Raw genomic sequence first — 27,240 nt, forward strand, 5'->3', positions numbered from 1 at the left:
TTTTAAAAAACCAATAAGGAAAAGAATAAGCAAAAGTAGATTATGTCAAAATAAATTTCATGAAGACCTAAAAATGACCTGTCTAAGAAATAAAAAAAAGACAGGTCACCAAGGAGAATTATAGATTTCCCAGAATGTGAAAATATGTTGGAAAGACCAAATCTCAAATTGAGCTGAATTTGGCAAAGTCGAAAACATTTATTTTTAAAAAAAATTCTTCATTGTTAAAAACAAAAGAAAGACCAAACAATCAGTTTGCCTTCAACTAATGTGAAAATGATAACAGATATTAAAAGAAAGGGAAAACTACTCAACCTTTGAGAAGAAGGAATAAATTTCATCAAGTAATTGTGAAAGAGCATAAAGAAATCACAGGATTACAGCATGAAAATAGAGAAACATACTACAGATATGTCAATTTATGATAGATGAATCTAAATCAACAAGCCATATGTATTGTATGTTGAAGAAACTTACTGATAGTCTGGTTTTTAATTTCTACGCAGTATTCCAGCAAAATCATAAAGAATAGGTGAAGTGTCAAATGACTTGAGAGGGTAAGCTTTATCTTCAAAAAGGAAAGGAAAAAGGGATTACAAACCATTCAGTCAAACAATATATGGGAAAAATTTTAGAACAGAATGTAAATGTGTAATTTATCAAAGTTAGAAAAATTGTTCAATATTAATCTTATCAAACTAATTCTACTTCATATTCCAGTTGAGTTACTTCTTTAGTAGATTAAGTATATACTTTAAAACTTATATGTCTTAATATCAACAAAGTATTTGTCAAAATATCCCATGGCATTCTAATTACCAAACTAGGATGGTCTAGATCAGGGGTGTCAAACTCGATTTCATTGAAGGCCGCATCAGGATTGTATTTTACCTGGGAGGGCCAGAGTGGGCGTGGCCAGAGTGGGTGTGGTCAGCTCGACATCTCTCATGTCAGGGGTGCCTGTGGTGGCCCAAGCCCTCTGCCAGAGAAAACAGGCTCCTGAGCTCTATTTTCGGCTGCAATGGCCTCCTGTAAGTAACCCTCTACCAATGTGTACAGCCCTCCTGAGTTCTGTTTTTGCTGGCAGAGGCACCGCAGGCCAGTCTTTCGCTGTTTCCAGGGTGGCCCTGTGGGCCAGATATAATAACCCCGTGGGCCGGATCTGGCCCCCAGGCCTTGAGTGTGACACCTCTGGTCTAGATTGAAGGCATGATAATTACAGTAAGTGTATACACAGCTGGTTTAAAATTATTTTTCAAAGAGTGTTCATTAATTGAGCCATAAGGAGATGGACAGAGGTATTCAATGGATGTACAAGTGAATTTGTGGCCTATAATCTTCAACATTTTTATTGATTTAGACAAGGATGGAATGCTTATCAGTTTTGGTATAGGAGACACAAATTTAGAGACGGTAAATATTCTAGGAAATGGTAACATTCAAAATGATAAGTTTCATTAAAGAAATAAACTAATAAAAGAACAAACTATATTTGTTGGTTTAACAGAGATAAATACAACACTTTCAGTAAGAAACAAAAATGAAATAAGAATACAGGATGGGATATCACAAGACAAAAGAATATGTGAAAAGGGAATTGGAATAATTGATCCAACCCATGCAAACTAGCTGGATATATTTTGCATGAGTCGGATCCTACTGTGATACTGTTCGGTACACCGCAATTTAAAAAGTACTGATAAAATGAAATAGGTTCTGAGGAAGGCTGGAAAATGATCAGGAACCACAGTGTGTCATATGAAGAGCAATTGAATGAACTGGACAAGTTTATCATTTAACATAGGGGACTGAAAGGGATGTGACAGTGCTTCATAAAAATATGGAATAACATCACATAGAAGAAAGGCAAGAGATTCCCCATCTTCTCCAAATACAGAATGTAAGAGAATGAATAATGGATTTAAGTCACACATTCTGACCAAATGTTATCAAAATATTCCTAACATTAAGAGCAATTAGACAGTGGAAGCAATTACCAAAGACATGGTAGGTTCCTTTCACAGGATGTGGTCAAGGAAAATATGGACAGCCAGCTGTAAGGGATGTTTTAATTTGGATTCCTGCACAGAGCATGAGTCTAGACTCAATGGCCCAGTTTTGGTTTTATGAACCTATAATTTATAATTGAAACCATTTTAAATATTGTTGTTTGAAAGAAATGAATTAATTAATATGCAGAAGAGAGAAGATTTTTTTATGAAGCTAAGCTGTTCTCTATTAAGTCTATAGAGAACAGGCTCTATTTGCATGACATAACTGAGTTAACCACTACCCCAGCAACAGGCTTACCTCTGTACAATTAGCACATGATTAAAACAGCATTTTTTTTGGATTCTAGAAGACTAGAAGGCAGTGATTTCCTATCCATTTTGGTCCAGACTACAAGGAAAAGGAAAATAAAAATTACAACCTGATTAAAGTCAGGATTATTGTAGACATAGTTTACTTATTCTACCTTTTTTCCCCTTCACCATTCAATGTATTTGTTTGTTGAAATGATAAACAGGAAAATAGGATTGAGATTGACTTGTTTCTATAGGCAGGTTCAGGAATTTCTGTATCTATTATATTTATATACTCGTTTATTTGAAAAAACAAATTCCATCAATTTTCTTTTAATCCCTAGCAGCAAGGAGACAAACTTCTATTAACATGACTAGTCTTATAGATAAAGCACAATAATCAGAGAGTTAGTTTTGCCCCAATCATATCAACTGTGGCTATTTGTCACATAGCTAAAACTAATCCAATGTACTATCTCCCCTTGACACAGTTAACTTTCTACATATGAGTATCTAATCCAAGATATTCCAATACTGTTGTAATTAAATAGAAATTTTGAAATCTGATTTCACGTTTGCCATTTTGACATTTTCCCCAAATATTAAGAAATGTGATCACTTCAGATATGCTGCTTAGAATTCTAGTATTCTTTGGAAAACTCTTTAAGGATATGGAAGAAAGGGAATGTAAGTGAAGGTTTTACAAGACGTAGACATTTGAAAGATTTCACTCTATCCATGATGTTATTTATAAAGCATAAATATAAGGTTACTAGGTTAATTTGAAATTATCTTTAAAACTACATTTAAAGATACAGTGTTGCTTAGGAAGGTGTGTAGATGTTTTCTAATGGTACTGTGAAACCAAATCTCAGATCATCATCACTGTATTCCACTTGACAATAAGATGAACTTAAATGCTGTAATTAAAAATAAGAACCACTTTCATTAAATACCGAACTCCCATTGTGCAAATTACCCTAGGTGCACTTTGCATAATCCTTCTGAATCTGTAATAGGAAGCAATTCAAAGAAAATATTGAATAAGCTAAAAATATTCAGTGGTTCAGTAAAGGTAAGTCAGAGACCTGCCTTGTTCACCAATATTGACATTAACATGTTAATAAACTAATACTTTGAATTGTTTGTATTTTATAATAATTTATACATTTATGATGTTAGTTTTTATTTCGGTAGTAATTATGATCTAGTTCACAATCTTCTTATGAAAAAACATCATGTAGTCTAACATAATCAATTATCAATATAAGTGATCCAGTAAGCTTTTAAAATGGATTTTTTCCAAGATTCAATCTGTAATTCTGTAATTCTCTTTTCTGGAAAAATTAAATAGCATTTATTGGAATAAACTGCTTATAACCACAAAAAAATAGAGTATAAAACATTCTATATGTGGTGTCAATGTTATAATTTTTATCATCACATTTGATTCCAATATTACTCTGTATAGTGTGCTTAGCGAAAGAAATACATATAAAAAGCCATTTTTGCTTCCTTGCAAGATTTCTACAGTGGTAAACAAAATCCTCTCTATTTTTTGAAAAAACTGAAAGATTCAGTTATTTAAAGATTTATTTTTTTCCATGAGATTAGTAACTCAGACATGTAACTAAACTTAGGACATGTTCTGACATATGCCAACGAAATCTTTTGAGCATTATGACCTGGGAATTAATGGCAAATCAGATATTCAACAGCTTGAGGAGAGGTACAATCAATAAGTGCTAAATCTAACATTGTAAAAGGATTTCTTCCCATTCTAGAGGTTCTCAAATAATATCACAAGATATTACCTCTGTCATATATTTATTTTATACGTTAAGTCTTGACAACTCTGGACGGCATAACTCCAAAATAAAATGGGATGCCTCTGAGTTATGATCAAAACTTAGTGATATTAGTAGCAATACAGTAGTAATTTTCTATTGCTATCTTAGATTTTTTTACCTTTTATTTTAATTCTGAGTCTAGCCTATAGTTCAGAGATTTTCTAGTGGTAGTCTAATTGTACTTATTTTAATTCAAGTAAGTCCTCCCCCCCCAGCTGATTCAAGTTGAGAGGATGGGAATGATCTGAATTACTTCAACTAAACAATGTTACTTTTCAGGACACATGAAGCATGCTTCTCTGTCTAGAATAAAGTCAATTCCCACCTTGTTAATGTTCCAAAGATCTATAAAGACCTGGCCTCTTTCTTAAATCTTGGGCTAGGCAGTTAGTGCCCTCTTACTGGACGTCAGTTGCTGGTGGGATATTGTTGGATTTGCTATTTGTTCTTTTTCCTTTTGTTTGTCTGAGTCTGGTTTTGTTGTTGTTTGCTTTTGTTATAGTCTTATACTTGTGTGTGTGTGTGTGTGTTTTGTAAGCTACTTTGAGATATTTGGACTTGGGCTGCATCAAATAAAATAAATAAATAAAAAATCATTAATACAGTGTTTCCTCTCTAAGAGAATTTTGGGTTTTCCTGATGTGAAATCAATCCTGCAGTCAGTGATCTCACTATGTTCCAATTCCCTATATTAAAAAAAATAAAACATGCATTGCTATCCATCATTCATGTCTCAGTTCTTCATCATGTAAGTAGCATCCTTCAGAAACAAAGATAATTAATATGACCTTCTACAACAATACTCAGAATTACTATAGTGCATGGCTCTGTTAAGGAATCTGTGTGTCTGCGTGCACATGCCTATGTGGAAAAGGAACCAGTATATTAAATTGCTTGCTTTGCTGGGGACAAAGGGAATGTCAACAGAGACTATTTAAGGTCATTAATTCTGGTTTAGAGAGGACCAGAGAATGAGACAATCAAATTCTCTTGGAATGGAAATGAATATTCATGAGAAGGTTTATTTCATGAAAGAAACATTTGTAACATCTTTCACCAAAATATGATGAGTTTGCTGAAAAATAATCTTAACTGGGTTTTTTTCTTTATGGGTTCTACTGTGGCTGTTGTTTAAAGAAAGAAATGGAAGGAAAAAATTATCAAATTCATTGCTTGAGCTCCAGAAATTTTTATTGGAATTCAGCAAGCTCTGAACAAGAAAAAAGAGCATCGTTAGCAGAACATAATATGGATCGCGAACAAATTTTGGCAACATGCTTTTATGTGAACAAGAAGAAAAAGGGTTTATCTTAAGTCTTTTACATAAACAGTTGATTTAAAAGGTAAAGGTTAATCAAATGCATATGATTGCACTGCTCTAATAAAATGTTTATTGAGGCAGTAAATGCCTCAAATAAAACAGTTACAGAAATTCTTGTAAATCTTGATAAAGGATATTTCTTTTTCTTTTGCATATTTGAATTACCTATATATTACATGGTAATTTGCATTGTTTAGCCTTCTCTTTCCACAAAGAAGCTTCCCTCTAATAAATTCTGTATTGCATATGCTTTCTTAAGGCATAAATATATTAAAATAATCTTACAACCCATCAATTGCTTTTAATAAAAGGAATAATCTTTCTTAATAATTACCTTATTATCAAAAACATTTGCCAATATTGAATGTTGCATTTTTCTATTTATACCAACAGAACTAAGCAATATATATATATATATATAAGCAATATATATATATATATATATATATATTTAAAGTGACTTTCAAAGATCATTTAGATTGCAGTGAAAAATATTTTTACTAATGGGCTGTATAAGGTATTAGTAAATGCATCTGTTGGGGAGAGAAAAAGAATGCCTTGTCCATATTCTTGTCACTGTATGCATCGATCAGAATCAAGACTGAGAAACACTCCAGATCCCATCAGCCCTGGTTGGACAGGGATAATGAAAACTGAAATTCCTGCTGAGAGGAGGGAGGAGAAATTTACAGTAAGGGGAAAAGATATCAACTTAAATATGCACTCATCCAATTGTACATGCACTTTTCTCACCTTGAAGAAACTAGAGTGGCATTGAAGGTGACATTTATTTTAGTTTTTACAACAATGTTAGTTAACATAAAAGATGAAAGGTGTCATCACTTAAATGCTCAATTGTACTGTTTGGATAAAACACTTTAGTTGCATTTCAGATTATGCCATAGATCATTTTTATGATTCTTACTGTAGTTACTGATGTTTAGTATAAAAAATATGTTATTCTGTAGCACAATCTAAGCTCAGTAGATATCAAAGGACTATGGAAAAAATATTCAAGAATATTTAGCAATAATTCCTCACCTGCAATTCTTTCCCCAGTAAAAAGAATATTAGACCGCCCCTTGGTAAAATTATGCTTTACTTAGATTCAAAAATTCAAATGAATTAACAATAATCTCATACTGAGCATAACTCACATTTAGCCTAAACAGAATCTCTCTCTCTCTGTGTGTGTGTGTATGTGTGTGTATTGTGTCTGTGAGTTTGCAAAGATCTTGTAAGAGAGCTCAAATCTTAGTCTAGTAATTCATATATGAAGAATAACTATATATATGATAGAAAATAAGTTATCTTCAGTTTGCTCATCCAAGTTCATTCCAATTTGTTGCATCTATATTTTGAAATGATCTTCACTGTGATTCCCTTACTTTTGCTGGGGTGCAATAATATAGGCATCTCAGAGATATGGACCGTCCAGTTAATTTGTCTATCGAAGTGAAAATAATTGACAGGCAACAGTAGTTTTTTATGATTAACTTGCATTTGATTTCTGGATACACAAGCTAACAATTAGCTAGCTTCTACTTCCTGCATAGCTAAATAAATTATAGAGGTGTAAAGCACCATATATTGGACCCATCTCACAAAACAGGAAAGAGCTAAAAAAATGTTGTTGTTTTCACTACTGTCATCCATCACCTTAATGAGCATTCAAAACTCTTTTGAAAATTAGGTCCCTGTGATTACAGATTTTCAAGTATAAGCTTCTGCTGTCTCTGATTCGGAAACATATTAATATGAATTTTATGCTAATTTCTATTCCTTTGACCTAGAGTTTATGTCAAAGATTCAAGAGGATATTGCCTAATTAACAACTTCCCTCCCTTCCTCTCAAAGCTCAAGTCACCTTCTCATTTCATTAGAAGGTTCTCTACCCTGCATATTTTCTTTTTTGAAAGAACAAATAGACAAGATGCTGAGGATACATGCTATTTATTGATGCCTTAAAAAGTACTTTTCCCTTGCATATTAAACTGTGTGGGAAAAAAAATTAGTATTCTACACTTAGCCTTTCTTTCTGATACTGTGTTAGGGATTCAAGTGCATCTTTCTTTGTTGGTATTTCTGGAGGGGGTGGGGCAGGGAGACAAATAAATAAATAAAATCCCACATAATTTTAAAAAGCTACCTGACCTACACAACTTAAAATCATAAGTTAATAAGTTAGTTTTTTTTTCATGGAACCAGTAATTATTCAAGTATTTTTCCTCCAATATTACTGCATTATTACTGCATTATATTAGTGAACTAGCAAACTAGGCTGTCAGGACTATGTTGTATCTAGCATTTGTAGATTTTCCTGACATTGTATGACATACACTAAATAAATAATATTGAGTCTATCATCTGCACCTCTATAACTGTCTGGTTTGGTTCTGCAACCCAACAAGACAGACACAGATTCCAGAGAGTAATTAGGACTGCAGAAAAAATAATTGCTACCAACCTGCCTTCCATGGAGGACCTGTATACTGCACGAGTCTAAAAGAGGGCTGTGAAAATATTTATAGACCCCTCACATCCCGAATATAAACTGTTTCAACTCCTATCCTCAAAGTGACGCTATAGAGCACTGAACACCAGAACAACTAGACACAAGGGTAGTTTTTTCCAAACACTCTGCTAAACAAATAATTCCCTCAACACTGTCCAACTATTTACAAAGTCTGCATTATTATTACTATTAATCTTCTCATCACTCCTTATCGCCCAACCCCTCCCACTTATGACTCTATGACTGTAACTTTATCCTTATGATTTATGTTGACTGTTTCCTAGTATGATTTGATTGCTTATTGTACTGTATGACTATTATTAAGTGTTGCGCCTGATGATTCTTGATGATTGTATCTTTTCTTTTATGTACACTGAAAGCATTTGCACCAAGACAAATTTCTTGCGTGTCCAATCACACTTGGCCAATAAAGAATTCTATTCTATTCTAATTAGTGAAAGCTAGGAAGCTTTTAATTCAAAGAAAGAATTCAAGGTTTTGCCTCTTAACAAAATAACTTTAGTATAGGAAAAAAAGACATTTATAAATAAATATGAAGAAAGGATTAAGAATGTGAGGGGGGAAATCTGTAACCTGTATTTACCATTTAATTTTTTTGACAGAATACAACATATTAAAAAAGGTAGACTATCTTGAGTCTCGGACTTTAAATTTAAATTTAAAGTCTGATCGTTCATATTTGAATAAAGCAAGATTGGTGTGCTTCCAAGAGCAAATTGCTCACACTGTAACTATATTGAAAGAGAAACCAAATTAAATGATATCTGTTGAACTAATAATATAATAAGTCAATTCCATGTCTCTCTTCTATAATTTTCTTATCTAGTTACAACTAGATAAGAAAATTATAGAAGAGAGACATGGAATTGACTTATTATTATTTTCATTGAACTTTTTAGGTAAACCTTTATCGTGTGTTCCACAATCATCATGATGTGATAAAATTGTATTTTGGATGCTACTATTTCAGAGTGTAATAATAAATGGATGTTTCCATTAGAAAAATATGTAAAATCCCTTTTCTAATTATTTTTAAAGAGTAGAATCTCAGTGTGATCTCAAAGCTTCTGAGATAAATAAAATGACAGATGTACTATAACTTGTAAATAAGCATAACAAATGTAAAACTAGATTTACCATTATATCTAAGCCCATTTCTCCTCACTACTAGGCATGTTTCTTAGGGATGATGGAAGTTGCAATCAGCAACAACAGGACTGCTTCTGGCTGCCTATCTTGGAATATATTTGCTAATTTCAGAGATATTATTATTATTCCCACTCAGTAACAACATCCAATTGCAATATAGTCTTAGCTCATTTTTTTACTGCCACAATAATCTTCGTCTTTGCAGATTCTGGCTATCTGCTGATATTCTGCCTTAGTTGTATGACCCTCTTTCCATTTTTTGTACTTATCCTTTTTTTCTTTCAATTTGCCAGAGAAATCTTTGTGCAGCCATGCTGGTTTCTTCTTGGATTTCTTGTTTTTCTTTCTCAGTGTTATTGTGCTGGTCTGGGCTTCTATGATCATACTTTTCAAGTTTCCCAAGATTTTTGAGTTGTTTCTCCCTTTAGGATTTTCATCCATGGAATCTTTCCCAAGTTCTCTCTGATATTATTAAAATCAGCTCTTTTAAAATCCAAGACTCTGGTGTCATTATGTTCCATTGCTTGTGTTTCTGTTATGTTGAATTCTAGTATGATATGGTCACTCTCACCCAAGGTTCCTGCAGTTTCAACTCCCTCTATCACTTCTCTGTTGTAAGAATTAAGTCCAGTATAGCTGCCCCTCTAGTTCCATCTTCTACCTTTTGGACAACGAAGTTGTCAGCTAGGTTGGTTAGGAACCTATCTGATTTCTCACTTGGTGCAGAATTAGTTTTCCAGGATAATTGAAATCAGGATAATTGAAGTCCTCCATTACTGTTGTTGTGTGTTTCCTGCATATGTTTGTTAGTTGGTTGGCAAAAGGGTCATCTACTTTTTCTGCTTGGTTGGGTGGCCTATAATATACACTTATGTCATTCTTTTTTTCTTTTATATTGTCCTGTATGCATTCTAGGAGATTTTCATCTTTGATTTAATGCATTTCTATAGCAATATAGCGGTCCTTGACATACAGTACAACTCCACCTCCTCTTTCATAGGGTCTGGGTTTTTTTTGAACAGTTTGTATCCTTCTACCATTATCTTCCAATCATGGGTTTCATCTCACCAAGTTTCTGTTATTCCAACTATATCATATCTACCTTCATGTATTAGTAATTCGAGTTCACCCTGATTGTTCCCCAGACTTTGTGCATTTGTATATAGGCACTTGAGATCTTTATGTCTGATGCTGTGTTTACTGTCTACGTAACCTGTGTTGTGTCTGACTGCTCCTACTTTTTTGCCACCTGTTTGATTAGTGCACATGGTATGACACTCGCTATTAATTGCTTGGTTTTGCTTGACAAGTTGGTAATCTTACTTGCACAAACATTTATGTTACATGCACTGGTAACCCTATTAATTTTAGATTGCTGGGGACAGAAATGTTCTGTATCAATTAATTCTCTGTCCCCGCTGTTCAGTTTAAATGTTTATCCAGAAAATCTGTGAATTTCTTGCCAAGTAACTCAGTCTCTTTCTTTGATAGATGCAAACCATCTCTTTTGTACAGTTTTTCATTGGACCAGCTGCAGATATCATGACTAATAAAACCAAAGCCTTCCCTTTTACACCACTCCTTTAGCCAGACATTAAACTCCGCTACATGCTGGCCTTTCCCTTTTTGTTCTTTGTATACTAGTAAAACCTCTGAAAAGATAAGCCAACAATCCATATTACTAACTTCATACCCCAAGCTCTGGAAGTCTTTCTGCACAGAAAGTACATCCTTTTGGGATAGATCATTTGTATTAAGATGTATAATAGCATCAACATCACAGTCCTTACTGGCATTCTTGATTATCTTAAGAATACGTCTCTTGTCTCTGCTGACAGTAGCATCTGGCAGACACCTGATCTCTTTCAAAACCTCCATATCCTTTCCTAAATTTACATCCCTTACAATTGAATCACCAACCAGAAGGTGGCTTCTCTTTTTGGATATCTTGCTCTTCTTGTGTGACTGATGTGTAATGCCTACATCAAAAAGAATATATCAAAAAGAAAATGAATTATTAAAATTCTGGCAATATTAAATATATGTAAGAAGCTATAATTCATATTAGAAAATGATTCATATAACTTTATTGCCTATATTTCATGTTTTGTGTTGAATTATTTGCTTGGGCTACTTGTTATTGATCAATTCTTAGTCCTAGTGCTACATCAGGATTAGATTATTCAAAAATCTTGAAGATATAACAGAAAAAGAATAAGTGAGAATTCAAGTACAAGAACACCTGTAAGTTAACTGTCACATTTGTTTAGAATAATTGAAAACTGTAATATGCATAGAGTATATCCAGTCTAAACACTGAAAAAATAAGTTTGAGTGTTTACTGTATGGCATGCATTAAGATTAAATTGGTTGTGTTTGCTTCCTTTGTTTGCTGCCAGAGTGATGTATTATTCTGCAAAGTAAAATCAGTTCCCTCAGCCATTTTAACATGTCTACATACTACAAAATTTTTAACCAGGGAGAACTTTCTGTTCCAATACTTCCTTTTTTATGTTTGCTCTGGAGTGACTGATATCTTAGTCTTATCCTGCTTTCTTTCTGGAGGGAAAAAGAATTTTACAGAAAAAAAAAATCAGAAAACAGCTACAAGGATAATTGCATCTTTTTTAGCTGATCATTTTGTTGATTATTCTATTTTATTGTCATTTCTTCAACCAATATATAAACACCATAATGATACATATAGAGGCAGTAGATTCCAACAAGCTACTGTTTCACAAGCATTATGTGTGCGTGTGAGGATTTTATTATTATTATTATTATTATTATTATTATTATTATTATTATTATTATTATTATTATTTTGTTGTTGCTGTTGCCATTGCTGTTGTTATTGTACACAAAGAGATGACAGTGTACACAGCAAATGAGACAACTATGCTGGGTTTCATATCACAAATCACTAGTCAAACGCTTCCCAAGCGTTTAGGACTGCGTGATATATCGGCGGATTATGAGAGCAGATCCCAGTAAGGTGGCTTTCTTCAGCTGACCAATGGTGATTTTGTCAGCACCAATTGTTTTTAAGTGCTTGCCTAGGTCTTTAGGCACAGCACCCAGTGTGCTGAGTATCACTGGAAGCACCTGCACTAGTTTATACCAGAGTCTCTGCAGTTCGATTCTCAAGTCCTGATATCTGGTGATTTTTTCAAGTTGTTTCTTGTCGATTCTGCTGTCACCAGGTATGGCAATGTCGACAATCCACACTTTTTTCTTCTCCACAATTGTGATATCCGGGGGTGTTCTGTTCCAAAACTTTATCAGTTTATACAAACGTCCCACAGTAATTTTGCATGCTCATTTCCGACCAATTTTTCAGGCTTATGATCCCACCAGTTCTTTGCTACAGGCAAATAGTAGTTGTGACACAAATTCCAGTGAACCATCTGAGCAACTGTGTTGTGACATTGTTTGCAGCCAGTCTGAGTGATTGTCTTACAACTGCTCAGTATGTGATCGATGGTTTCATCCACTTCTTTGCAGAGTCTGCATTTGGGGTCATCAGCAGATTTTTCTATTCTGGCTTTGATTACATTCATTCTGATGGCTTGTTCTTGGGCTGCAAGGATCAGGCCTCCTGTCTTTTTCTTCAGTGTTCCATTGGTCAGCCATAACCAGGTATTTTCCTTATCTACTTTTCCTTGGATCTTTTCAAGGAACTGTTAATGCAGTGCTTTGTTACACCAGCTGTCAGCCAGAGTTTTCATTGCTGTTTTACTATATTGATCCTTGGTTTGCTGCACTTTGAGAAGCTTCCTATTATTAACCTCCATCAAAGCTGGTTCAACACTGTCTTTCACATAATCTGCCAGATCATGCTTCTCTTCTTCAACTGTCTGCTTCACTTGCAAAAGTCCTCTGCTGCCTGCTTTTCTGGGCAAATATAGCCTGTCAACGTCACTACGCAGGTGCAGCGCATAGTGTATGGTCATCAGTTTTCTTGTTTTCCTATCCTATTCTTGTTTTCCTGTCCAGCTCTGCCTGTGTCCAGTTTACGATCCCAGCAGTATATCTGATGATGGGTATGAGCCTTGATGGTGTTACTGCCATTCAGTTTGCTTTTTAGAAGTTTTCTGACCCTTTGTGTATATTCTTTGCTGATCACATTTTTTATTTATAGGAGGCTTATCATTATCATAATCATTATCATAATCATTACTATTATCATCATCATAATTATTATCACTATCACTATCATTATTATTATCATTATCATTATTGATGATGGTGGTGGTGATGGTGATGATATTAATGATAAGGATAATATACCATTGATGTATTTTGTGTTATTCAAATATTCAAAGAATGCGGAGAACAAAGATGATTACGGGACTGAGGGTTAAAACATACAATGAAAAATTGCAGGGACTTAGTATGTCTAGTCTTGTGATGGCGAACCTATGGCATGTGTGCCGGAAGTGGCACACAGAGCCATTTCTGCCAGCATGCGAACCATCACCTGGAACAGATCCAATGTGCCTCCTGCCAGCCAGCTGATAGTTGGGTATCTGCTGCGCATGGGCGGGGGGAGACACGTGCATGAGAGATGCATGTGCATGTGTAGGGATGGGGGGTGCATTGCACTATGGGTGCAAGCATGCGTACACACACACACTTTTGGCACATGATGACAAAAAGGTTAGCCATCACTGGTCTAGTCTAATGAAGAGAAGGATGACATGGTAGCAGTCTTCCAATATTTGAGGGGCTGTCACAAAGTAGAGGGAGGCAATCTGTTCTCCAAAGCAGTTGAGACATAAGAAGTACAAAACATAAGAAGTAAGAGATAGAAACTTATCAGAGAGAGATCCAATCTAGGACTAAGGAGAAATTTCGCAACAGTGAGAACAATTAACCAGTGGAATGACTTCTCTTCTGAAGTTGTGGGTGCTCTAGCACTGGTGGTTTTTAAGAAGAGATTGGACAGCCATTTCTCTGAAATGGCATAGGGTTTCTTGCTAGAACAGGGATTTGTCTAGAGGTCCCTTCCAGCTCTGTTATTCTATATTCTGTAAATAATGGAAAATAGTTTTTGTCATTACGAAAAGAGATGTCAAATTCAGTCTTGGGTATATAGACCATGTTCAGCTTCCAATGGTTGTCAGAATAGCAAAGTCTTCATAAGAACTAATTTGAAAGCTATCACTAATATTTTTCTCCTAACAAGAGAAATTCGTGTGTCAGTCCCACAGTCAACAAAGTTTGTAATTCCTGTTTCACAATAAGAGATCCAGTAGCTAGGCATATTTGCTTAATGGTCATGTGTTGTAATACAATCCACATTATCTCCTACCTACACCAAATTGGACATTTGTATAATATTACCCCTTTTTAAAGTTTTAAGAATGTCACTATATACTGTATTTGCACACACAGAGATACATACATACACATACACACACACACATACACACATTAAAATGGTTTGATTAACCTCAATCCATTCAGCAAGTAAGAGACACACACAGCTAGGCACCACATAAATACTATGTATCAAACAGCCCAGTGCACACATCCTGGAAGATTGTGAAGTTCCCTGAGGATGGGCTCCAGCACAAGTCCAAAAGCTTGGAAGAAAAAACTTCTGGCCTGGACCAACTCAGATTAAATCCTGCAACATTATTCTGAGGCATGTATATTTGCCTTCATTTGTAGTTTGACTGAAATTTAGGAAAAATAAATAAAACAGAACAACATCATTTTCTGATGATCCAGGTATCCAGGTCCATTGAGTCAGCTCTGACTTCTAATAATTTCAGGAAGAAGTCCAAGAAGTTTTCTTATCAACAATTTTGTAAGTGGCTTTCCAATCTTTTTTGAAGTTGAGAGTGTATGTAAGTAGTTCAAAATCACCCATCTGGCTTTTGTGCTTAAGGGAAGGCTAAGTCTCAAATACTCCTGGCTCCTAATCCAGTATTTCCATTACTATATTAAAGTGGCTGTCATTCTAATTACAGCTACAGGGGAAAAAAGGAGTTGTAGATGTAAAATAAAGAATTAAATGGAAACATTTTCAAACTCCCCGTATAGATAAATCATCATTATATCTATATCCCCTAACAAAACATATGCAAAGGCTACATGCACATTTATAGTTCAATTTTGTACATGCTTACTCAACATCAGATCCTGCAACATTAAGTGAAAATTACTTCTAGATAATGCATAAAATTGCATAATTATAGGAGCAAGATTTGACTAAATTAAAAATATAATTTTTGAGTTTAGTACTTGTCAGTTAACAAACATAGATAGAGTGCATTCTCAGCTGCTAATTAACAAAATCAGAAGGCATATAATTTTTTAATAATTTTACATATAGCAGCCTAATTGTAAAAAAACAAGCAAGCATTTACTAAAGATTTCACTGACACCAGTTTATCCTGATTTTGTGCATTCCCAGCAACAAAGAACATCAGTACAGAGAACAGATAATGCAACAGCGCTGACAGCCATATTGTCTCAGAAACTCTGTCACTGGACATTATTTTGCACATCAGTGACATTGCTAGAGTACTCATGAAGGGAAGGGTCAATCAATATGAGTGCTTTCAGTTCAGGCTTTTATTGTGCAGTCACTCTGCATCACTCATTGTAATTTTATGGAAGGTCAAGACTTTTTTTTTTTTCCACAGTGCAGCCTTCCCCCGTTTTTCTTCCATTTTAATTTTTAAATTTTTAATTTTGTTATGTTAAATTAATCAATTAATCAAAAAGCAAAATATAACAACATGCAATAGCATTAAAGATCAACCTGACTTCAGAATCAAAAAGCATAGTAATACAAAAAGGCAAAAAGGAAGATTAAATGAGACGTGGACATTATTAAAAAATGTTACAAGTTATAGATTTTCAGTTTGAGGTTTTATCCATCTGGCCATTTACAAATCCACACACACACACACACACACACACACTAGCCATCTTTTGGAATGCTTAGAGGGTTATAATTTAAGCACAATACTGCATTAAAATTGTCTGACAGTAAATATAGATATGCTCTTAAAGAATAATTTGTAATGAATAAAAGACATATCCTATACTGCTAAATTGTTTCCCTCACATATTCTATTTAAAATTTCATTTTAAAATTATAGTCAAGATATATACTACATGTTTTACATCTTTTGTCTAAACCAGGGATCCCCAATCTCTGGGCCGTAGCCCACTACTGGGCCATGTCCTATTCTCTACCGGGGCATATCAGTGGTGAGCAGGTTCACACCCATAGCTCAACTTGCACGAGCAGTGAACTGGTGCATGTGCACATACATGTGCAGCTCAACTTGCACAAATTGAGCTGCATGTGCATGCATAGGTGAACTAACCCACCACTTCCCTTCCGCATCTAGCCTGGCCACTAAGCCATAAAGTTTGGGGACTTCTGGTCGAACAATATATTTCTTAAGACTATAATCCTATGGTAAATATAGATGGAAATGATTTCTCATTTTTGTGTAAATAAAAACTGTTCAAATACATCTTATTATTTATTTATTACTTCACTAATATTACATAGAATAACTGGAATTCTCTAGGTGGAATGCAGTTGGTTACAAGATTCAGGCTAGATATTATTGCTATTTGTTCTACTAAGCCTTTCATTTCTGATAGAGGTTCATATCAATATTGTGTTTGCTGGCAGCTGTCACATTCTAACTAGTCATGTGATTAAATAATATATGATGGCTGCACCATCTAGTGCAATTTCATAACCAAATACAATCTATAAAAATATTTGAGAGTAAGTCCATCTGAATTTGAAAGGATTAACTTTTGAATAAATAGATGCACAACTGTGATTATTTAAAAAAAAGGCATCTTCTAAATCAAAGTATGGGGGGGGAAGTAATGTGGAAATAAAGCAAAAATCATCAGGATTCAAATTCATCTACTGAAATTTGATATTTATTGTATGCTTGGTACAAAAGCTAGTAGCTGGTTTTATTAAGACGATGCAAGTGTCAGGGCTCCAACAAATCCCCCAAGTTATATTATAATACATTTAGAATCAAATCAAAAAATTTACCGTGAGTCATAAATGACAAAAATAGTTCTTTTTTATTTTAATTGTAATGTACATTGTACCACATACCGTACTATTACTGTATTTTATGAATGTGTAAACTTGTACATATAGACACAAATTTCAAAGATTAAAATAATAATAGAAGAATATTTCCAAATAAATAACATGTAAATTATTCATATTTTAAATATTTTACATTGCCAAGAAAATATTAGATGCCTGATGCCAATTCAGTGTTCAGGATTGTTTTACCTTTTCTTTTTTTTAGGCACATTTGTTTTTGTTATGCATAGATTACTATCGTTCTACTTTCACACTGGCAGATTTCAGTTCATGCTTAACAAAAAGGAGATAGAATTTTTGATATGGTGTAGATATAGTAAATATAATTGCCACGAATCTATCCAGGTGTAGCTAAATGTTTTTTCAGGCAAAGAACTAATAGCAAAGCTTTTTATACAGTAATTTCCTTGGGAAGGTTCAACTGAATGAAAACTCATCAGAAACCCTGCTGGGATTCCATCAGCAGGTTTTTATTTTCTGTTGCTTCTACACCTGCTTACACAGTAATAATAATACACTAGTGAGTTAAACATCTATGCCAATGCAAATTAGCTTTATTTTGAACCAAACAGTGGTTTTTAACACATAGATAAATAGAAAACTGTGGCTGTGTGCAGAAGGCACTGTACATAGTGTATGTGCATTGTGTGTGTATGTGCATGTGTACATTTTCTTTCACATTTTAAAAGCTATTATTTATAGCAGTACCTGGAATACTATAACAACTTTTTCCTATTTCTTTCAATCTGAGCTTTACTACCTAACATTCTTCCTTTGCACTATATAGGAATCTTTTCTCTTAGGATCAGTTTTGTCCTCTATATGCTTTAATTTTATATGTGTCAAGGATCCCTATATGCAGCTTTAAAAGCATTCTAAAGTGGCTGTTCTGTGAACCCTTAACATTTAACATCAATATTTAAAGTTAGAATCACTGAACAGTCACTTTAAAATGCTTTTAATTCTTCATCTTGTTTGGATTATATAATAAAATGTGAAGAAACTTAAAGCAGTTTAAGTAATGCAAATTAAAGTTTTATGATTATAAGCACCATTTTAAAATTAACTCTCCTTAAAATAAAGCAAACTTTATAAGACACAATGATACCACCAAGACAGACAACATGGATGTAAGTAGCCAAGAAAGAAGAAAGAAGTTATCTTATATCTCTATCTCTATATCTCTACCCAACAACCACAACCAAAACCCAATCCACAAAAAACCACAAATCCTACAAATATTGATATCCCCACACTCATCAAAGAAGCCATTGAGCATGAATGGAAGTGACCAAATGCCATCATGTTTGGTCTAGATCAGTGGTGGGATTCAAATTTTTTTACTATGGGTTCTGTGGGCATGGCTTGGTGGGCATGGCAGGGAAGTATACTGTAAAATCTCCAGTCAGAGGTGGTATTTGCCGATTCTCTGAACTACTCAAAATTCTCGCTAATGGTTTCCAGAACTGGTCAGAACCTGCTGAATACCACCTCTGGTTCATCCACCTTCTTGGATGAAAAGCAAAATGTTTGCAAAGAAAAAAAAAAGAGAAAGTGTAGTTGCTTTTTTGGAAAAGCACCTTTGGGATAACCATGACCTGGATGATTGAGAATCTCCATAGATATTCACCTCCCTACGTTTTTCTCTATTTCTTTCTATCTATTAATCTAACATGGTTTGATTACCAGGCCATATACTGGTCTATCAAATGGCAATAACTTCTCACATGTGCAAAGTTTATGCAAGTTGCTAAGTTCAATAGCTACCTTGGAAGTATTATTTCTAAAATGAATTTTAAAAATGTATTCCTAAAGTAATGTAGAGAAGAAAAAATGGAAGAAATTCACTAATCCAGTTAAATATAAATTCAGCTAAGTAAGATATAATATATAAGAATTTGAAATAAATTTGTTTGGAATTGGATCAAAAATCAGACTCACCAGCATGTTATTATTCAGCTACACACATTTTCAAACATTTTTGTCAATATTAATATTTTAATGGTCATTAAAAGAATCCTATTCAACTTAGTGCCTTCCAGATGTTTGGGACTACCAGCACCTATTATTTTCAGGGAGTGAAATTATGACAGATGTAGTCTAAAATATATAGCTGGTACTATATGGGGAAGTTATAACTTTTTTCTAAGCAGAAACTAGATTTAAATATTATATTCAGCCTCTTTATTTTCTCAGAAGGGTGAGTAATGGCCCTCCAATTGGTCCTAAAGATTAGGTGCATAAATTAAACAAAGACGGTATAGAATTACTACAATATCTATAAATTGCTAGAAAGTATAAAACTTGAACTTCAATTTTTTTGTTAACAATAGAAATAATTACTAGATAGTAAATCCAAGCCTTATTTCTAACAATTAATAAACTCCTCCTCGTTCTTCTTTTCCTTCTTCCTTTCCTCCTCCTCCTCCTCCTCCTTCTTCTCTTTCAAAACTAAGAAACTGTGTTTTGATAACCAGCAGAAATAGGGGCCGGGGAAACAGGCTGTTGCTAAATTATCAAAGCAAGCTGTGTATAATAATCATAAAACCATAATTATTTTTAATGTAATGGAAAATATAAATACAAAACTTATATTTAATCAAAACAGGCCTGACAGAAAATAAAGCTAGAGATTTTAATAGAACATTGAGATGTTGCTATTCTGTACAGAGTAGAAATATTGCAAACATATTTTACACTAACAAAATTTAGCCAACTACATTTCGGAGACTAAACCCTTGGGTGTTTTGCTCTTTATAAAATACATAAATAGTTTTTGAAGTTTAGTTGCAGAAACAATATATCCTACATCTCTCTTTCCTTTCATATAATGACTCTGAGGTCCTTGGGGGGTGACAAAAAGTTCCATTTGCTGTGCCTTGAATTTCAATGATTTTAGGCCTATAATTTTGTGATAGACAAGAGCAATATTAGTTTATAATTTATGTTCAAGAGTGTCAAGAACAAATTTGTGGTATGGTTGAGAATGTAATGATTTTTTAATTTTTGTAAAATGATATAGCTGATTCATTATTTATAAAAACCTTTAGACTAGTAGAAAGTACTTTTCTGTCTTTAGGAGCTTATGGTCCAGACTTTGCCATTGTAAAACAAAGCAAAAGGGTTAGGTGGGAGGGAGGAAATAAGAAAAGAAAATGGAAAGAAGAAGAGGATAAAGGAGAGGATAGGAAGGGGGAGAGAAGAAAAAAAAGTCATTCAATGGATCATAAAATTTAATCTAAAATTTATTTAGATAAGCAACAGGTGGGGTGGGCTGCTGGGGGTTAACAGGAGTTGGGGAGAGCCCCTAGCTAAGATTCTGTGCAGTTTGGAGATCCCACTCCTGGCTGGCCCACCACCCCACCCTGCCCCTCACAGGAATCCCCATATGACCCATTTTGGATACAGGTAAGTGCAGGGCATGTGAGGAAGCTCAGGGAGGGCCTGCCAGAAGTTTGGGAAGGCTGGAAATGGACCTGTTTCTTGCTTCCAGAGAGCCTCCAGAGCCCAGGGAGGCTGTTTTCGCCCTCTTGGAGGCTTGAGAAAAGCTTCCAGAGCCCTGGGAGGGCAAAAACGCCCCCGCTATGGTGCAGGAGGCTGACTAAGCCATGCCCACCATGACCATGGCCAGCCAGCAACCGGGAAGAGAATCCTTTGCTAAAATTTTTGAAGCCTACCCCTGTCAACAGGCCATAATTTGGATCTACTAAACCATGGAGAATTCTCAGGATGGGCATAACAATAACATAAAGCAATTTTGTAATGGTCAGTAGAAATGATAAATAAAAAATATTAATTACATTAAAAATTCCTTAATCAATTTGAGGGCAAGAAAATAGTAAAGAGCTTCTGTGTTTTTTAAAGAATTATATGCATTCATTATTTTTAAATAAACAAATGGTTTAATGAAAATGAATATTAATGAGCCTTTTAGATATACCTAAATAACAATTGACTAAAATTACTAAGTTTTGTTAGCTTCCTTTTACATTATCATTAACATATATCCAAATGTGAAGATGATAACTTTAATAAGGATACATTTTTCTTATAGGAATAGTACAAAAGCCAACTGAGAGAACAAGAGGTGAAATAAATAGAATCCACAAAACCTGTTTAACTTTTGTTTCATCATTGGGGAAGATTTATTAATCCCCAATGATTTCACTCTTATGCTTGCATAATTTATTTAACCTTTTCATTATATAATTTATTTGATTTATTCACAGAAATGAAAGCAAACTATTACATCAACTTCCTTCAATATTGAACAGTTGTTCTTTGTCCCAGAAATAAAAGGAGCTATTGTAAGTTCAAGTTTTCTTACTTCTTTAACAGCTATTTTCAAGTCAACTTATTGCTGTAGAATTTATATTAGTTTTAATAGTAAACATTTGTTGTAAGCATCATAGCCCAAATATTTTTTTTAATAATAAAAGAAATTATATGATTTAACTTGTTGCAAAATAAAATATCACTTCCTGATAAACCTGTAATTTAACTACATATGGATAAATATCTACATTCTGACTATGCAACACAGTGAATCATTTTATATTTTATTTTTCCAATCAATACAATGCAACAAAAAACACAGCTAAATAAAACCAAATATCCCCTATAGACCATACTTAAGATTATGTTTACTTTACTTCTGAATAAATTAAGAAAATTCATCAATATTGTGCAAATTCACTAGAAAAAAAGTTTTTAGGAAGAAGCAATTACCATAGTTAAATTACATTTCTCATATGAATGGTTAAAAAAAATATAAAGATTCATTCCTCTCCAAAATCTAGGTATTTGTGAGCTGAAACAAATATAACATAGCCCTGTAACAAATTTCTAATGTTTAAAATAGGGTCTTTAAAAACTATGTTTGAACTGTGCCTTTCACAGAATCCTGGTCTCACATATAGGCTATTGAAAAGGATTATTCTCAACAACTGGCACCCACTGAATATGGTTGTCTGGATGCCCAGGCTAAAGACATCCTTGAACCTGCTGTATGTTCTGCAAATTATTTTTAAAGGGAAAAGCTAAGCAAGTTTTCTGTATAAGAATGTATGTGCAAGGAAACAGATATACATCAAACCAAACAGAGGAAATATATGCAGTATATGGTGTATTTAATTAAAATTTGGAGTAGACATTTAATTATACTATTTATCAAAGGAATCACAGTGCATAATTACTCATATCTCTGCCTGCATAGCTGCTTCACTGGCAGCAAAATGACTTCTACAATCCTGAAGGCAGGTTCCCTGCTCTATTTATTTTCAGAGAAAAAGTTTTGACCACTTCAAGATTACTGATTGAAAAACTCCACCACAAATCCATAATATTAATTTTTGGAGGTGAAATGTGGATGGTGATGGTAATGGTGATGATGATAATAGTGACGCTGATTATAATAATGGATTTTAATTAAATCAATATTTTCTTTTAGAATTCAATCTGACTCATAACAAAAATAGAATTAAGTCTGAGATAAAAGCATCATCTCAAAGAACTGAACAGGTTTTGTTCATCCCCATAAAAATAAAAAGAAGTAATATTTTCTCACATCATGTTTTGAAGGTTTTTCTGATTGTTCTGTGTGTTTATCACTAATACTGTAAGAAAATACTGTGGCTGAATGGGATATTGCACTGTTCAATAACATGCATGCTTTTTCATTATACAAAAGTCCTATGAAGTACTGTAGCTGTATGGATAAAAATGAAAACATCTGCTTCTCCAAGAAAGGATTACTTGGTGTTTTTAAATACAAAGCTATATTGTTACAACAACACTTACATTCATTGTAGCACTTAAATGAAGATTCCTTAGTCAAAATGCTTCAGAATTACACATGCATAAACAAATGGAGAGTCTAGAGTACAAATCACCTTTTCCATTCTCATTTGAATGCTTCTAAGTGATTTGCAGGAAATGCAAAAGTGTACAGTTTTATAGTTCTGTCCACAATATGCCATTAAAATACCACTTTAATGTTCTTGGCTGTCTGACCTAATTCTACAGTTTGCAATTTTAATGGTATGGAGTATGTGTTTGTGTGTACGTGCATGTGTGTGTGTGTGTGTGTGTGTGTTGTTTCAGTAAATATTTTTCAAAGAATAAGGGAAACATTTTTCCTGAAGTGGATGCTAAAGTAAAACACACACACACACACCAAACACACAATTAACAAATCAGAAAACAGGAAGAGCACTAGACAAAAATGTTTAAAAGGCTTCTCATGTTAGTAAAGATTCACTTAGTCATATGTTGAAGAATTGGATTTCGTGATAAAAAGAAGGCCCTGATAAATCACCATTCTAGTGACGAATTATTGAATCAGCCTCAAATGCCTATATGAGGCATTTGATTATACAAGTCTTCAAATGTACAATAGATGGTACCCATACCTGGGAGTTGGCATCACTGGAGGGAAGCTTCTTATAGATGATATTGCTCATACTTGGAACTTCCAGAAAAACCTGTGGAACCCTAATTAATATGATCCATTTCCCCATTTAGTTTTAACAATGTAGTTCTACAGCAAGTGCCCTAAGACAGTCTTGAAGGTTAGACTGCACTTTAAGCAGTATTCAGTAGTCAATCCAGAAAAAGAAATGAAATATAAAGCCAATAAGATATATCTAGCAATGAAATATACTACTGAATTAAATTTTGCTTATCCTTAATCTGGTCTTTTCCTCTTTTTTTAAAAATAGATTTTATTGAATTTACAATTTAAAAACACATCGACAATACATTTACAAAATAGAAAGAAAACGGCTAGGGGGAAAGAAGAAAAACCCCCGGCCTAACACACCGGATAAAGGCCGGTTGGGGGGAAGAGAAAAGATTTAGAGGGAGAGAGGGGAAGGGAAGGGGAGGGAGAATAGGGTAGAAAATACAATTAAAAACGAATGATATCTTTTTGTGACAGTCTGTAAGGATCATTTCTCTTCGTCATATCCAATCTACTCCTCTTTTCCATTATGTTTAAGTTACTTTTTATCATTTACATAATTTGTCTCTGTGTAAGCCAATTATACCATGAGTACCAGTTGTCGTAAAATGTTGAGGACTCTTTGTTTTTTAACACTATCGTTAGTTTATCCATTTCAGCACACTCACAAATTTTCTGAATAACCATTTGCTCTGAAGGTGTATGAGGTGATTTCCAACATTGGGCAAACGCTAATCTAGCCGCAGTTAGAATATGGATTATTACATATTTTGTCTTTTTGGATAAATATCTATCAGAGATCCCTAACAGGAAGAACTCTGGTTTATAGTCTATTTGTTCTTTAGTTATCTCCTCCAACCATTTTCTGATTTTTTGCGAAAATTTTTGGGTAGTTTTACAAGACCACCACATGTGGAAAAATGTTCCTTCAGTGCTTTTTCATTTCCAACACCTTGAGCTCATGTTAGGGTTCATCTTCGCCAACCTCGAAGGGGGTAAGTGCCATCTATATAACATTTTATACAAATTTTCTTTGTACGCTGCCGATTTCGTAATCTTGATGTTTCTATTCCAGATCTTTTCCCATTCTGTTAATGTAATGCTTCTTCCAATATTCCTACTCCATGTTATCATGTTCCCTTTCACTATCTCTTGCTCTAATTCTACCTCCAATAAATATTTATAAAATTTGGAGATATTCTTTTTATTTGATCCTAATAAGATTTTATCTAAATATTGTAATTTGCTATAGATTCCAAACTCTTTGATATCTTGTTTGTATCTACTATGGATTTGTATATATAACCACTGGTCAATTTTAAATCCCTGTTCCTGTAAATCCTGTCGAGTTCTTAATTTTCCTAGAGGGTCTAATAAATCTTTATATTTAGTCACTTTTGTTATATCCAAATTGTTGGGATGAACCATTGCCTCCATTGTTGAAAGCCAAATCGGAATTTTTAAATAATGTTTTTTGCATATTTTTTCCAATTAGTTAATAATGAATCTCTAATAAGGTGTCTATGAAAATACGACTGTTTAGTTTTCCCCACTTCCCATAGAAATGCGTGCCACCCTCTCTGAAGATCGTGCCCTTCTAAGGCTAAAGTTCTTTTGTTGAGTAAATTAACCCAGTCTTTTAACCATAATAAGTTGGCTGCCCAATAATATAATTCCCAATTTGGGAGCGCTAGCCCCCCTCTACTTTTTGCATCTTGTAGAGCCTTAATATTGATTCTAGCTTTTTTCCCTTGCCAAATAAATTTAAGTGTTACCTTATTTATATCTTCAAAAAAAAATTTCGGTAATTTAATTGGGATTGTCTGGAATAAGTAAAGGAATTTTGGTAAGATGTTCATTTTGATCGTGGCAATCCTGCCCAGTAGAGAAAGCTGCAGCTTATTCCAGGATTCTAGGTCTTTCTTAATTTGCTGTAATAGTTTATCATAATTATTCTCTTTGAGCGATTTACTATGTGGTGTTAACCATATGCCTAAATATTTGACCTTTTTTGTTGCTTGTATCCCTATGGTTTTTTCTAATTCTTTCCTCTGATTCTCTGTTAGATTTTTAGTCATTAATTTTGTCTTATTTCTATTAATCTTTAATCCTGCTACTGAACCAAATTGTTCTTAGTTCTTTTATTAGGTTATGTCCTTTTTCCATGGATTCCTCTAGGAAGAAAACCATATCGTCTGCAAACGCCTGTAGTTTATATTCCTCTGCTTTGACCCTTACTCCTTGGATTTCAGACTTTTGTCTTATCCGCGTTAACAGTGATTCTAAAGCAAGTATAAATAGGAGGGGTGAGAGGTGGCAACCCTGTCTAACGCCCTTTTCAATGTTTAATGGGCCTGTTTGTTCACCATTAATTAGTATGTTGGCCTGTTGGGTGTTGTAAATTGTTGAGATAATGTTCTCGAATTTAGTGCCCAGACTGATGTTATAGATTTTTTGTATTAAAAAGTGCCAATGTACATTATCAAAAGCTTTCTCCGCATCTAAAAACATGAGTGCAAATTGTTTCTCTGGATGAACTTCATAATGTTCTAAGACGTCAATAACGGTTCTTAGATTATTTTTGATTTGGCAGGACGGAAAGAAACCATTTTGATCTTCATGAATGTATAAATTTAAAACTTGTTTTACTCTATTCGCTATAATTGAGGTAAATAATTTATAATCAGCGTTTAAAAGTGAAATTGGTCTATAATTGTTGATATATCTGGCATCTACATCCTCCTTCGGAATTAACGAAATCAACGCCCCCCTCCATGAGTCTGGCATTTTGGCTTCCAAAAGTACTTCGTTAAACACTTCCAGCATCAGTGGCCCTACTAACTCTATTATAGCTTTGTACAATTCTACTGGAATCCCATCTGGACCAGGGGATTTATTATTACTTTGGTTCTCCATTGCAGATTTCAACTCAGACCATGTAATATCCTTATTTAATAATTCTTTCTCTCCTTCCCCTATTGTTTTATCATTCGTATTCTCCAAATAAGTTCTTATTTTGTCTTCATTGATTTCTTCTTTTTTATATAACCTTTGAAAATAGTTTAATATAACATCTTTTTTCTTCTCAATCTCATGTTGTGGTATGCCTTTCTCGTCTATTAGTTGGTGTATCACTCTCTTTTCTTTTTCTTTTTTAAGTTTATAAGATAGCCATCTTCCTGGTTTATTAGCGTGTTCAAAATAATTTTGTTTGGACCTTCTCAAACTAACTTCTATTTTATCTTGTTCAATTAAATTCAGCTTATGTTTGGCTAATATTAACTGGTTTTGTATTCCTTGGATCTTAGGGGTTTTTTGTAATTGTATTTCTAAGTCTTTGATTTGTTGTTGTAATACGTTTTGTCGGGCATAAGTTCTCTTGTTTCTCATAGCATTATAGGAAACTGTTGTACCTCTTATAATTGCTTTCATAGTATCCCAAATATTCTGTTTTGAAGTTGTTTCATCATTATTTTCTTTTAGGAAATAGTTTAGCTCCTCTTTCAGC

General features: G+C 33.9%; 1 long non-coding RNA gene across 2 annotated transcripts in view; it reads left to right on the plus strand.

Moving 5' to 3' along the window:
• Positions 1-27,240, plus strand: part of LOC148125321 (uncharacterized) — a 74,413-nt gene that overhangs the window by 16,399 nt on the left and 30,774 nt on the right. The window contains exons 1-2 of one of the 2 annotated variants that reach the window (XR_015744424.1): positions 12,294-12,362; positions 21,502-21,579. This is a non-coding gene — a long non-coding RNA (uncharacterized LOC148125321). Of the gene's footprint in view, positions 1-12,293; positions 12,363-21,501; positions 21,580-27,240 lie in introns of those variants that run through there. The other variant, XR_015744423.1, reaches the window with a different exon arrangement.

The sequence above is a fragment of the Pseudonaja textilis genome, chromosome 7, assembly GCF_049901715.1.
Source record: "Pseudonaja textilis isolate UNSWEBS1 chromosome 7, rPseTex1.2, whole genome shotgun sequence".
In the NCBI taxonomy this organism is placed as follows: domain Eukaryota; kingdom Metazoa; phylum Chordata; class Lepidosauria; order Squamata; family Elapidae; genus Pseudonaja; species Pseudonaja textilis.